Source organism: Suricata suricatta, chromosome 2 (genome assembly GCF_006229205.1).
Source record: "Suricata suricatta isolate VVHF042 chromosome 2, meerkat_22Aug2017_6uvM2_HiC, whole genome shotgun sequence".
In the NCBI taxonomy this organism is placed as follows: Eukaryota; Metazoa; Chordata; class Mammalia; order Carnivora; family Herpestidae; genus Suricata; species Suricata suricatta.
The window spans coordinates 183367817-183381110 of record NC_043701.1 but is presented as its reverse complement, the minus strand read 5'-3'; the positions used below and the strand labels follow the sequence as shown (position 1 = coordinate 183381110).

The 13294-nt window shown below is 47.3% G+C and overlaps 1 long non-coding RNA gene across 1 annotated transcript in view; it reads left to right on the top strand.

Annotated features, from left to right (window-relative positions):
* Positions 1 to 9135: 9135 nt before the first annotated feature.
* LOC115274182 overlaps positions 9136 to 13294 on the top strand; it is a 19498-nt gene continuing 15339 nt past the window's right edge. Inside the window, exon 1 of the long non-coding RNA XR_003901123.1 lies at positions 9136 to 9213. This is a non-coding gene — a long non-coding RNA (uncharacterized LOC115274182). The remainder of the gene's footprint in view (positions 9214 to 13294) is intronic.

Genomic DNA, 13294 nt, shown 5'->3' with positions numbered 1-13294 from the left:
TTCTTCTCTCTCTCTCTCTTTCTCTTTCTTTCTTTCTTTCTTTCTTTCCTCTTTCTCTCTCTCTCTTTCTCTCTTTCTCTCTCTCTCCTTTCCTCCCTGTATTTTCTGGTTTATTCTCTGTCCAGTTGGTTTTGGTTATGATGTAGCCCACCCACGTGCAGGTTACAGAGATGGGTGAATAAAAGTCAGAAACAATTCAGGGTAATTGTGGCGAAAGCTTTGTAGAACATCTGTGGATGTCAGGGATGCGTTTGTGGAATATGCAGCATGGGATTTGGGAATCAATAGTTCGAATTTCTTTTCTTTTGAATTGATTTTTTTTGTGTGTGGGGGGCAAGTATCCAGAAACCCATCTGAATAAAAATTATTTTTGAGTCACAGATATGTTAGCAATATTTAAATGCCAAATGGGGAATACTGTATGCATATAAACATTTCAAATAATGCCAGTAAAAATTATAGTGACTCATTGTACAGACCACCCTGCGTCAGCAAGCTACGGCGGATTTTGAGCACAGAGCTATTTCTAGATCAACATCATGCTTTATTTAATGTATCCACCTCAACATACTGTTGTCATTAAAGTTGCTAATAAACGGGGTTTAATTTTTAATGCAGTAAATTGTGTCTGTACCGACGCTGCGTTCTTCTCTGCGGAAATCACGGGGTCGTTTCTTATACAAAGAACCTTCCATTTTCAGAGAAGCCAGACTTATAGCTTCAGCTGTATTTCTTGTGTCTGTGTCCTCATTCCCTGAGTGTGAAAACTTTATTGCTCATTATCTACTGGGCTGTGATGAAGTGACAGATGATTTATTGGGAGCCAAAAACTGTGTTTCAACGGCGAACATTTTTATCCTTTTGTGTGGCAGGCTTCGAGGCTCCTGCCATGCTGGGGCAACAAATAAAGAAAACTCGGCGCGGGCAGGTCTCCCTCTCCCGCACTTCAGACCGCGCTCTGTTCCTGATTTGATTCAATTCCCCTTTGTTGCTTAAAAATTCACTTTGTTTAATTGAGCTGTTTGACAGTAAAATCTGAATTCCATGCATTTTAACCATTCATATTAAATTTCCCTCTGTATAGTACTTTTATTAATGTGCTTTACAGCCAGACGCTTAATTTAAATTTGGTGACCTCACAAGCTTATAAAAAGATCTGAATTCTTGTGTGTGTGTTTTCTCCCCCAAACCTAAATTAAAATGAATAAATGCAAACCAGGGGCGCAGTTGTGATTTCTTTACGGAGTGTAATGAGTCAGGGAAAGGAAAACGCTGGAGTATCGGGGGGCGGGGGGAGGTGAAGTGTGAAAGTGTGCACGCACGTGTTTTATGTGTGTATTTTCATATTTTAATAGATGGCATAATATTGTGGCAGGAGTGAGAATCTAAATGGCCTGCCTTTAACAGTTCAAAAAAAAAGCAAGTCTCTCTTTTCCATTAAAATGGTAGGTGAGGCTTTGTATAATGGATTATACATTGTCTGCTTTTTACAAGGTTAGACATTTATTGACATTTAAATAGCCGAACATCTTTTCCTTTAGGATTAATAAGATACCCAGAAACCAACATCAGATTTTTAAGGTTTACTAAACTTTAATCTGTAAAATTTAATAGCAATATCAGAGTGATTATGTGTATGTAGAGCGCCGTGTGACTTTACAAACACTTTTAAGCAATGAATTATGTTACAAGAATGTGTTGGCTGTGTATCATTATGTCCAGGTAAATGCCAGAATGATGACATAATTGGTAGTTGGGAGTAAAATACAACCCCGGTAAAATGTTACGAAGGTAAACGTGGAAGGGGCTGTAATTCATTATACATAAACATGACTTCTAGGTATTTATCATTTTATGAAATATAGACTAACTTGATCTCACCGGGCATTGTTTTCTTCTTGCCTTTGTTACTTTATTCAGCTGCGTGACCATGTCCTGTTTGCAGATGGCTAATTCCTTTTTTATTCTACCATTTTCCAGCGTCCCCCAGCGAATTTTAAGGCTCTTTTCATGCACTAGAGACTAAGTATTCCGTAAATGCTAAATCCTAAAAACCGGCCCTAATAAGAATGATAGTCCACCAATTGCAGACAATGACAAATTTATGGCTTCGGATTAAAGGTCAGATGGCTATTTCAGACATTAAACCAGCCCCATTTCACAATGCCCGGCACCTTCAGGAAAGACATTTTTGCACACCGGTGCCTGTTAGTTCCCGCTAAAGACATAGAGTAATAGTTTGGAAGTCAGGGAGCCCATTTCCTACCTGGGCCGAGCGCTCGCTCTTAGCCGTAGGGGACTGTTTAACTTTTAACCTGCTTGTTCACACAGCGCACATGCATAAAAGTACAATGTAGCACACGAGGAAGCGGGTCTGGCAACATTTGTTCTATGCTGTTTGCCAGAAGACACATTACTCACACGCTCAGACATTTTCTGCTGTCCCAAAGAAGAAGTCATTTTCTCTAATGGCCACTTTTGCTTTACATTTGTCCAGTTTCAGGTCATCGTGGCTCTTCCGACATAACAGGGCGGGCTTCTAACTAGGAGAAAGAGTCCGGTATGAAGATGCCTTTGAAAAAGGCTTTTGTTTGGCCATCCTTTTGGGGTGTTTGATTTTATAATATTTCATCAAGCCTCTGCTCCGTGTACCGGCTACTCTCCTGCCAGGAGCAAGACAAACAGCTTTATAACAGTGAGGGATGTCTCTCCTAACGGTCTTGAGCCGGGGCCTGTGATGAATCATCCTCACCACCACTTGGTGTTTCCCTGTCTGCTCTGAGCCCTGGTGACACTATGGTTTGCGACTGTGGTGGGGAAGACATCTGATGTGACAGCTGTGTGGCACGTGGCAAGCCCTTGGCCCACTGGTTAATTAATGGTACCAGAGAATAGATAATGAAATCATCTGGAATTAGTGCTCTTTCCACTAATGGGGGTCCCTCCTTCCAAGCTTGGGGTGACCACCCTGTGGAGACGATTAAAGACAATGGGGAGAGAGGCGGAGGAGTGTCACAGAGCCCGACCCAGGTGGGGCCCCGTCCGGGGAACGGGTGAGTGCTTCAAGCCCGGGCCCGGCCTGGAGACCTTCCGTGATCCACAGAAACAACAGGAAAGCTAACCTGTCCAACCGTGTTTACTTCTGCACCTTCCGTGTATTTTATTAATCTATTTCCCATTCTCAGATGTTTCCCAAGAGCCCACATTCCTAATTTCCATAGTGACAAAGCATGGGCTTTGATGCGTAAGATCTTCTCTGTGGATATTCCTGAGTTGACAAAGAAACTTACTTTCCATTCTATCCAGGACCTGGTTCATGGGAAGCTGAGGAGCCCCTGAGAAAAGACCTTATGTTTTCCGGAAGAGGATCGTGGTTTTTCATTGAAAGAAAACTAGCAAATGATCTTTCAGGGCAGGGATAGGATATGCCATTTAAAGGGAGGGGCACCCGAGGGGCTCAGTCGGTTAAGCTTCCGACTTCGGCTCAGGTCATGATCTCACAGTTCGTGGGTTCAAGCTCTGCATCAGGCTCTGCACTGTCAGCATGGAGCCTGCTTGAGATTTTCTCTCTCTCCCTCTTCCTTCTCTCTGCCCTCCCCCCCACTCTCTTTCAAAATAAATAAACTTAAAAAAACATAAAGGGAAAAAGACATCTCCTTCACTCTAACAAACCACATTGGACACCATTCAAGATGGAGTAGCTATAATCTATGTCGGTTCTGATCTGAATAATACGCTCTTGAGACCTCACTCAAAGGCAAAGGGGAGGAAAGGTGTTGAAGGATGAAGGAAAGTTGAGAAAGATCTTTCCTAAACTTCCTTGTAGCTCTTCCCCCAGAACTTTCCGGACCAAACACCGAAACAGAGCATGCTGAAGAGTCAGCGGATGAGAGCCTGTGTTTGTGGGGAGGTGGAGACTGTGCCATGGGAAAGAGAGACATGGTGTTTTGGACCCTCTGGCCAGTCCACCGACAGAGGCACAGAGGAGAGGAAATTCAGAGACCAGAGTATTCTACAAATGGGGTAATCGTAAGTTGATTTTAGATTTTCAACATTCCCAAGGCAGCATAGACTCCCGGAGATGGCACAGAATTGGTGTTTGTTTCTTTAGTCATCTGAAACATTGTTTCTTCTCCTTGGTCCCCTTCGCCCTCCGCCCCTCCCCCATTCGCTCACTCCAGAAATGAGCTTAGGGACAAAGTCGTGTTTTACTTTTGTTAGCTCCCATGACACCAGCTAAGTGCTCTTCACAAAGTGAAATGCCCTGACTTTGCTTCAGCTAACTCAAAGGTCTATGTTAAGATAAAGTGGTCAAAAAAAAAGAAAGAAAGAAAGAAAGAAAGAAAAGAACCAATTGGCAAATTGGCAAAGCTAGTGTCAGAGTTTAATATGATTCCTAAACTGCAGATCCCATTCATTTGACCAAGATGTGGTATTAGTCACCCTGGTGGCTGCCGGAGCTGGCTGCCGGAGTGGCCGTGCCCTTGTAGGTGAGCACTGAGCTTTGGGGGACAGACGAGGCCGCGGTGGTAATTAGCAGGGTCCAGAAGGAGGGCGATGGGTGAGTTGAGCCTTAAACAGTGAGAAACATTTAACCAGACAAAGACTGGGGGTGAAGGACACTCCAGTGTGAGAGGTGGGGAGAATAGACTTGGGAACCAGTGGGTCCAAAGTTCAAGTTCTAGTTCTGCCATGGGCCTCCAAGGTTTTCTTATTCTGAGAAGTAAGACCCAAACACAAGACCTACTTCAAGAGAACACTGGACAATAAACTATTAAAAAATAAAATAGATACTTCATAGTCATTATAATGCATTTATTCAATATATAAATGTAGATGAACTTCACAAACATGACGAATAAAAGACAGCAGAAGAGAAATACATAGTGCACGCTTCCATTTGTAAAGTTCAAAACAAGCACATCTTGGCTAGAATGCTGGAAGCAAGGATGAATGTTAACTTTGGGGAAGTAAGAATTGGGGGAGAACCATGTATTTCTGGGGTACTAGTAATGTTATTATTCTTGGTCTGGGTGCTGTTTTACATGTTCATTTGGTGAAATTTTATTGAGCTACACTTAATATTTTTATGCTTTTCCAAAGGTAGGCTGAATAGATGCTATATTTATATTAAAAGCAAGTAAATAAAAAATTCACGAATAACAAAAGAGGACATAGGGAGGGTTGGACGGCATAATGGAGTGTGTCTCTGAGCTTTCTGCGTGAACGTCTAACCCAGGGGAGGGTCACCGGTCAGCACCCTGTGCTAACGACCGCACCGCGAGAAATCTTGTTCTTTCTTCCTCAGATTCCTGGACCCTGAGCATCTCGGGGAAACTGGCTCCAGTGTGAAATAAGGTTAAAGGCTGGGGCCAAACACCAGGGAGTGAATTCTCTCTCCTCTTAATTTTTCAACATAAATTATTTCATTGTTTTGTAAAATTGGTGTTTTATGAAGAATGACAGTAAAGACGATGTTAGGATACCTCTACTTCCTGCCGTCTCCCCTCCCACACATGTAGTTTATAAAATTATATTGTTTCCTTAGCGTTTACATCCCCTGCATTTATGTACTTATCCATACATTTACATGTTACTTGATTTGTCACCTTCAAAAATGATATCTTTGTTCCCCTGATGTAAATTATGAGCTAAATGGCGACCTTGCGCTAGCTCTGAGCCGTGCCTCCTCCCCACCGCCTGCCTGTGGAGACTTCTCTATCAGGACACCTGTACCACTTGGGCCGTGTTCCTTGTGATGCTCCGCGCGTCACAGGGCGGGACTCCAGATCAGCGGGGTCGTGCCTGTGGCCAGTCCCCGCCTGCTGTCTCTCCACTCACTGCCTCGTGGGCTGTGGTGCCCTCCAGAAAGGCTTACAGTTCTTGACCATTTGCTTCCTGTAATACTTGCATTACACTTTGGGCAGGATTCTTGAGGTGGCACTTTCCTCCCTGAGGGTTTTTTGAGTGGGTGGTTCGTGGAGTGGACCCGCCTTCTCCTGGGTCCCCTCGGCTGCTCCCCGGTGGGAGGATCGATGCCTTTGGTAGATGTGGCTCCTTGTTCACCATTCCACACCGTGTTTCCTGGTCCACATGGTACTCTCTCAATCCGCAGGCTCAAGTTGTATTTTATTTCTGAAAAGTTTTCTTAAATTATATCTCAAAGTCTTTTTGTTTCTTTTTTGTTGCAGTTTTTCAGCCTTCTGCTCCAGGGGTACCTTGTATGTGTTTTGTATCTTATCTGCATGTTATTTCTCCACTCCTACTTCAGCCGTCTTCACTTATTTCCATCTTGTTTGCTCAGTTTCTCGGTCCTGCCTTCTGTGTGCCCCACCACCTTGTCAGCAGTGGCTCTTCTTCCCGCATTGTTGCCAATGTGCCCTTCATTTCTGTGATGATTATTGTTTTTCTTCTGCTTCTTTTTATTTCTTCTGCTGTTGCTGCACTATATATTTTCTGAACTCCTGTAGCTCTGCTCTGAGATTTTGTATTAAAGAAGTAATTATTTCATTAAGTTTTTAAAAATTCATGGTGCTTGTTTGGTAACAATTTTCATCTGCTCTGTGGAAACCTCTTTCTAGTGAGTGTTCTTTACTTACCATTTATTTTCCTGTCTGTTTTCTCCCTTTCCAGTAATATTTTAAATATATTCTGTGCTTATTTATTTTTAAAAAAATTATTATTCATCTTGGAACGAGATGAATTATTCATGAGCCAGGCTTTAGAAGTTTAATGCCGGCGAGGGCTGGGCCAGTGTTCTTGATTAGCAGGCAGGTTCTCAAGCTGTATGTTGTTTTGGCATTTGCCTGTCCCCAACCAAAGAGGTCAACTGCGAGACTACCTCTAGGTCATTCTGTCTCTGTCCACCTCTCCAACTGACAACTTTCTCTACAAATATGTCACTAATATGTGTTCCCTCATTTGGACACATTTCTCTTGCTTCGTGATGCCAAACAGAATCTGCGAGATTGGTATACCCCTGGTATGCTTTCTGTTGTTGTTCCAAACCACGTGTCTTGGATTTAGCCCCTTTTTGGTATGTTGCCTTCTAGAAAGAATTGTGACCAGGAACTTTTACTTGAATTCTGCAGCCACAGCTGAACGTGCCCCCCGGTGGTCTCCCCGCACCCCTGCTCTGCCTCCCCCACTGAGCTAAGGGGGGCGTCACATGTGCTGGTGTGTGGTCACAGGTGAGCTCTGGTCTTAATAAAAATGGAGTTTGCCTTGCTTTCTTTCTCGTTCTTGTCATGTCAGGGGTGATTTCTCAGTGAGTAAGGAAGCTGTTTCTCTTGACACCAATGTTTTAAACCTGGTGGTATACAGGACAATTTAATTCCAGTTCCCAGGTAACGGACAAGGAATTAAAAAAGCCGTGTTGTTTTACCTGGCATATGCCTAATACGTTTGTAAAGTTTTCAAAGTTATGATTTTTATTAGTTTAATGTAATATTTGTGCAGTTTAGGAAAACGCCGCTGAAGTCTGCTCCATGCCATACAATGAATTTGTTGATTCATTTATTCATTCGACAAACACTTGAGCATGTGTTCAGCCAGGCACTTCTCTGGGTGTTGGTGATAAACAGAGAAAAGGGGACAAAATCCACCATCATGAGCTTAGTTTTAGTGGGGGAAGATAGTCAAATAAATAAATATATATGTAACATAATATGTCAAGAAGTAAGGGACACTAAAACTATACAATGGAGTGAATAGAGTAAAAGAACTTATATTTAAAATTTTTTAACACTCCTGTATTTTTGAGTCAGAGAGAGACAGAGCATGAGTGAAGAAAGTGCAGAAAGAGAGAGGGAGACACGGAATCCGAAGCAGCTCCAGGCTCCAAGCTGTCAGCACAGAGCCCTGGCGAGGCTCGAACTCACAAACCCTGAGATCATGACCTGAGTTGAAGTTGGATGCTTAACTGCCTGAGCCACCAGGCGCCCTGAAAGAACTTATATTTTGGATTTCATGCCCTGAGATGAACGTGGAAGGGCGGTGTGTAAAATGGAAGGGGCAAGCTAGCACAGTGTTTGGGGCAGAGGGAACAGCACAAGCGAGGACCAGGAGAGGAGGGTGCGGTTGACAGGTGTGGTGGTTAATGTGTCAACTTGGCTGGGTCCCAACCCAGATATTTGGTCCAACACAAGTCTAGGTAACACTGGGAAGACATGTTGTAGATGAGGTTAACATCTGTGCTGATTTAAGTCAGTAGGTGTTGAAAAAAGCAGATCACTCTCCATCATGTGGGTGGGCCTCATCCAATTAGTTGAAGGCCCTGAGGAAAAAAGTCTGCCATCCCTCTAGGAAGAAGGAATTCTGTCTTTGGACTTGAGCTAAACCACCTTCTATTTTGTGAGTCCCTGGCCTGCCGACCCTGCAGACTGTGTGACCTGCCCACCTCTCCAATCAGTGAGCCAATCCCTTTAAAATCAGTCTCTCTGTGTACAGATACACACCCTACTGGTTCTGTTTCTCTGGATAATCCTGACTAATACAGCAGGTTTGAGGATTGTCAAGGATGTTGGTGTGGCTGAGTGCAGCAAATGAGGCAAAAAGATGGGATCTGGGCACTCGAGATCACGCAGAGTCCAATCACAGGGCCTTTTCAGGCCAGGGTCAGAGCCCAGGGAAGTCTCTGGTTACGTGTAATGGGAGGCAAAGCCACGCTAGACTGTTTGCCCACTGGCGTCAGTACTGCCCTGTCTGCATTCAGGCCCTCCCACGGTGCCTTGGCCTTGACCACGTGACCACAGAGACAGCAGTGCAGAGTGCATGGGTTTGGGCTTCCCCAGCTTGCTGCCTTTTGATGCCCTGAGACTGGGTGACCTATTGGACCCTGAGCGTCAAGTGACCAACCGGGCAGAGGGGACCCATGCCAACTCAGGCCCCTGTTCCTCAAGCAGGAAGCCTGAGAATTTCCATTCCGCTTACGCTGAGCCCCAGCTGAGCACAGAGGTCGACCAAGTTGTCCCCGGCTATCGGCTGACCCACAGGATCTTGAGTAATTTGAAATGTTGGGCAAGTCCTGTGTTCATTACGTTGGCAAGGCCGAGTCACAACAAAGGGGAAAGAGTGGACGTGGAGAAGCAATTCATGTGACAGATGGGGGCGTGGACCCTGGTGGCAGCGGAGGGAGGATGAGAAGGGACCTGACTCGGCGTATGTTTTGAACGCAGGCACGGTGGGACTCACCGATGGGTGCGAGAGAAAGAGGTGAGTCCAGGGGTGGCCTGGGAGCGCTGTGCCTTGCTGTTGGAGAAAATAAAATTGTCATGACCAGAAAAGGTGTAGAAACTCTGGCTTGTATGGAGCTCAACGGCCTCTTTTACGGGGGGGGGGGGCTCTCCTGCCATCGAACAGATGATGTGGGACGTCCATCTCCAGGAAGGACCAGAATGAGCAGAGTTCTCCCACGTCACTCCTCCTGGGGATGCCCGGGGGCCACATCTGGCTGAGCCACTTGGGAGAGGAGAGGAGGCGGTGGTGGAGTGTCTGCTCTTGGCTACAGAGGCTGGCCATGGGCCGGGTGTGTGTCCATCGTCTAGAGCCAGAAGTGTGTTCTTGGGGGAGAGGCTCCTCACTCGGGCCCTGTGGCTGGTCAGTGGCAGGGCCACACTCTCCGGCCTGTCCGATGCCTCGGCTCCCGTCTTCCGCCCTCCACGCTGCCCCTCACTGGGAAAGAACCGGGGTTCGCTGTGCTTCTCTGATGTGGTAGATGCGGGTGTTTGATATGTCAGAGGTGGGGGCTTGTGAAAGGTCATGGGAGAAGAAGATTCCTCCTGAATGGGTGCCTCTTGGAAGTGCGGGAAAGACTGGCAGGGATATCAGGGTGGGCACAAGTGGGCTCTCCCACAGCGGAGCGGGAGCAGCTGGGGAGGGCGTGGGGCACGGCTCCTCCCAGGGCTCTAGGCCAGGGAAGGACCCAGGAAGGACTCTCAGAGAAGCCAAGGAAAGTAGGAAGGGGTGACGTGCTCAGCACCTCAGGCCACCTGCTGCTGCCACCACCTCTGTGCTCAACCCTCCGGGCTCCCCATTGTCCCAACTACCATATCCGAATTCCGTATGATGGTGTCCACGGCCACGGCTCCTTTCTCCAGCTTGTCTCGGGCTCTCGTGCTGTCTCTCCCCGCCCCCACAGGGACGCCACAGTCCCCTCGGACCTCCTGCAGCCCTGAGACCTGCATCCCCTCTCTGAGCATCATTACTTTGCAGATGCTGTTCCTCCTGCTTGGAATACCTGGTGGCCTGCTTGTGGAAACTGAGTCATTTCCAAGTCCAAATTAAAAGTTAAGGTCTCTAAAAGTCTTCCAGGCTACTGAGTTCAGATTTAATCTCTCCCTTCTCTGTGCTTTCAAAAGTAGCTTCTTTATACTCATCCATATTGGTTTCTGCCATTTGACTCTTCCTTTCACTCAGTAGGCTAGAAACAGCAGGCTGAGGTGAGTTTCCGTTCAGGTGCCATCACACGCTGGCCCTGTCTCTGGGATGTCATTTAACGTCACTGAGCCTCAGTTCCATTTATCACAGAGGGTTCAGATTACCTGTCCTCTGTGGTTAGATGGGAGGCTCAGTAAGGGCGGGGACGGCTTATCCGTTCCTGTATCCCCCGGACCAGTGCGGCGCCTGGCAGGTAATGGGCGATGGGCGGACATCCGGCGGATGGATGAATGAACGAATCTGTAAGATGGCCGCGAGCGGCGGAACGGGTAGTTGAGACCAGGCGCTGTCCCCCGTCAGGCTGGCTCTCTGGTGGCTATCAATACTCCACAGCCACTGCCCCCACTTGCCAGTGACTTTGGAAGCGAGAGGTTACGTTCTGATGTGTTCTCAGCCAGACCCTCCCGTGAATGCCTCAAGCCATTGAATATAATCTCAGGATGGTCGCAGCTGGAAACAAACCTCAGGCAGAAAACAAGACCGATGAGCTCTCCTCTCTCCCGGAGCCTCTGGCCGTCAGGCTCTGTACTGTTCTCTTGCAAGTCCAGTGCCGTTTCACTTGTGCATTTTATTGTGCAGCAAAGATAGTGTGATGACTTACATTTATTGAGCATTTACTCTGCGGTAGGCTACATTATTTTATTTTTTTCTTAAAAAATTTTTAACGTTTATTTATTATTGAGAGACAGAGAGAGACAGAGCACGGGCAGGGGAGGGGCATAAAGAGGGGGAGACACAGAACCGGAAGCAGGCTTCAGGCTCTGAGCTATCAGCACAGAGCCCAATGCAGGGCTTGAACTCACAAACTTCAAGATTATGACCCGCACTGAAGTCAGACACTTAACCAACTGAGCCACCCAGGCACCCTTACATTATTGTATTTTTAATTTCTTTTATTTTATGCTTCCAATAATCCTATAAGGCAGTTGCTATTACTGTTCTTGATAAACAGACAGGAAAGCAAAGCCCGTTATATTTTCTTGAGGCCACGCAGGTGGGATGGGGGGTGGGAAGGGGGTGCTGTAATGGCAGGATGGGAGCATGATGGATTCCTACCTCTGTCGCAGTGGGAACGGTGGCAGCGGGGCAGTCACTGGGGGAAGTCATAAAATAACACCTGTCCTGGGAGAATTTGCAAAAAAGACCATTGTGATAAAGAGTGCTACGTCTGGGGGGCAGGTGAGTAAAACGGGAAGAACTTGGATTTTGGAGTCTGATGTGCTTGGCTTTCTTCGTCATTTGCGCTGTGACCTAGCGCAAGTCGCTTCTGCGGGGTTCCGTTGTCCCTCCTCAATAGTGGAGCCGGTATTACGTACCGAACTAGGTGGCAGTAATAGTAACGTGTGTTTTGAAGGTGATCCATAAGACAGTTTCTGGTCCAGATCAGAAGCTCACAAAAGATGGTTCTATTCTTTCTAAAGGGTCACTCCCCAGGGGCACCTCCTGCCCCTGGGGGGTAGTTTGGGCTGGGCTCCTGCCCTTCCTCGAGGGAGCTCACTTTCACTTTCTGGGGGCTTTGCTAGATGCTAGAAAGAGAGGAAAAGCCTGTGTGCTTTCCTTTTAGGCAACTTCGCTCCCTCTGGCCTTTCAGGGACACTGACTGGCATTTGGCCTCTAGTCTCTTCTCCCATTTTTTGGGCTACTTGTTCCCATCGGGGGGATCCACCTCCATCTGGCCTGAGACCTGCCTCTCTTCAGGCAAGATTTTGCATGAAGTTCTTGTTGATACAATGTTTGCCTCTGCTTTTCGTTTCTCTGGGAAGACGGATCTCAGAAGCAACTGTTTGCAAATCTGGAGCAAAAGCAGCACTGCTTGAAGGCAAGTGGTTGAGTCCTGCATCCCTCTGCGCACTGGCCTCTGGGCTTTTACCGAGCCGGTGGTCTGAGCTTTGAGACGCGCCGCTCTAGACCCGAGTCACCAGCCTGCCCCCCGTCTGCCCGGGACGCCTCCAGCTTCGCACCCCTGGGTCCCGGGGTCACCCTGCGCATATGTCAATTCGGTCTCTTTGGGCCTCTCAGGGATGCTATCCTAGTCCTGGCCTGGAGGTGGGGCTCTGAGTTTCAGTCCCCGCCTGCCTGATTTTCCTAAAATCACCTGTCATCAAATTACCAGATGCCACGCTCGACCCACTCTTGGGGACACACACGGCTGGCTGGCCCCACTCCTCCTGGCTCGCCGGGATACAGCGGGGGCAGCTCTGTCCTCTCCAGTGTGCCCTGCCTGCCAGGCTGCTCACCGTCCTGTCACCGGCGGGTGGGCCCCACTCCCAAGCACCTGCCCCACCGTGGGCGTGTTGATGTCCACGTGCCGGCGCCGGCAGGCCCCCTGCCCTTGGCCACGTGGGAAGGCGCGACAGCATGACCTCTCCCGCAGAGAACAGGAGTCGAGCTGCCACAGGAGCCCTGGCTTTCCAACTTGAGCTGTTGCTGAGCCTGTAATATCTTCCACTCATTTGAGGAGTCACTGCGCTGCCAGCATCTAATTCATTACTCATTAAAGCGGTTTGAAGGAAGGCACAGTGTGTACTAAAAGGTGCTATATAAAACCAAATTAAATATATTTCAGAACAAGTTCACTCAGCCCGGTGCTCCCAAGAAGACCTGATAATTAGGACTCTAACTTGGTACGAGGGTGTAATCTAGCCCAGAAAAGATGCTTATTATAGCCATGCCGTTCACCCAGGCATTTGTGAAGACGCTTCAATTACACAGAAATATTTTAGGAGTGGATCAGCAGGCTCAGAACATCAGTTTGAACTGAAGACTGGTACTCAGCCTCTCAATCTCTGCCTCAGTATCAATAGTTTTGCAAAGTTTCTTTCTTTCTTTCTTCCTTCCTTCCTTCCTTCCTTCCTTC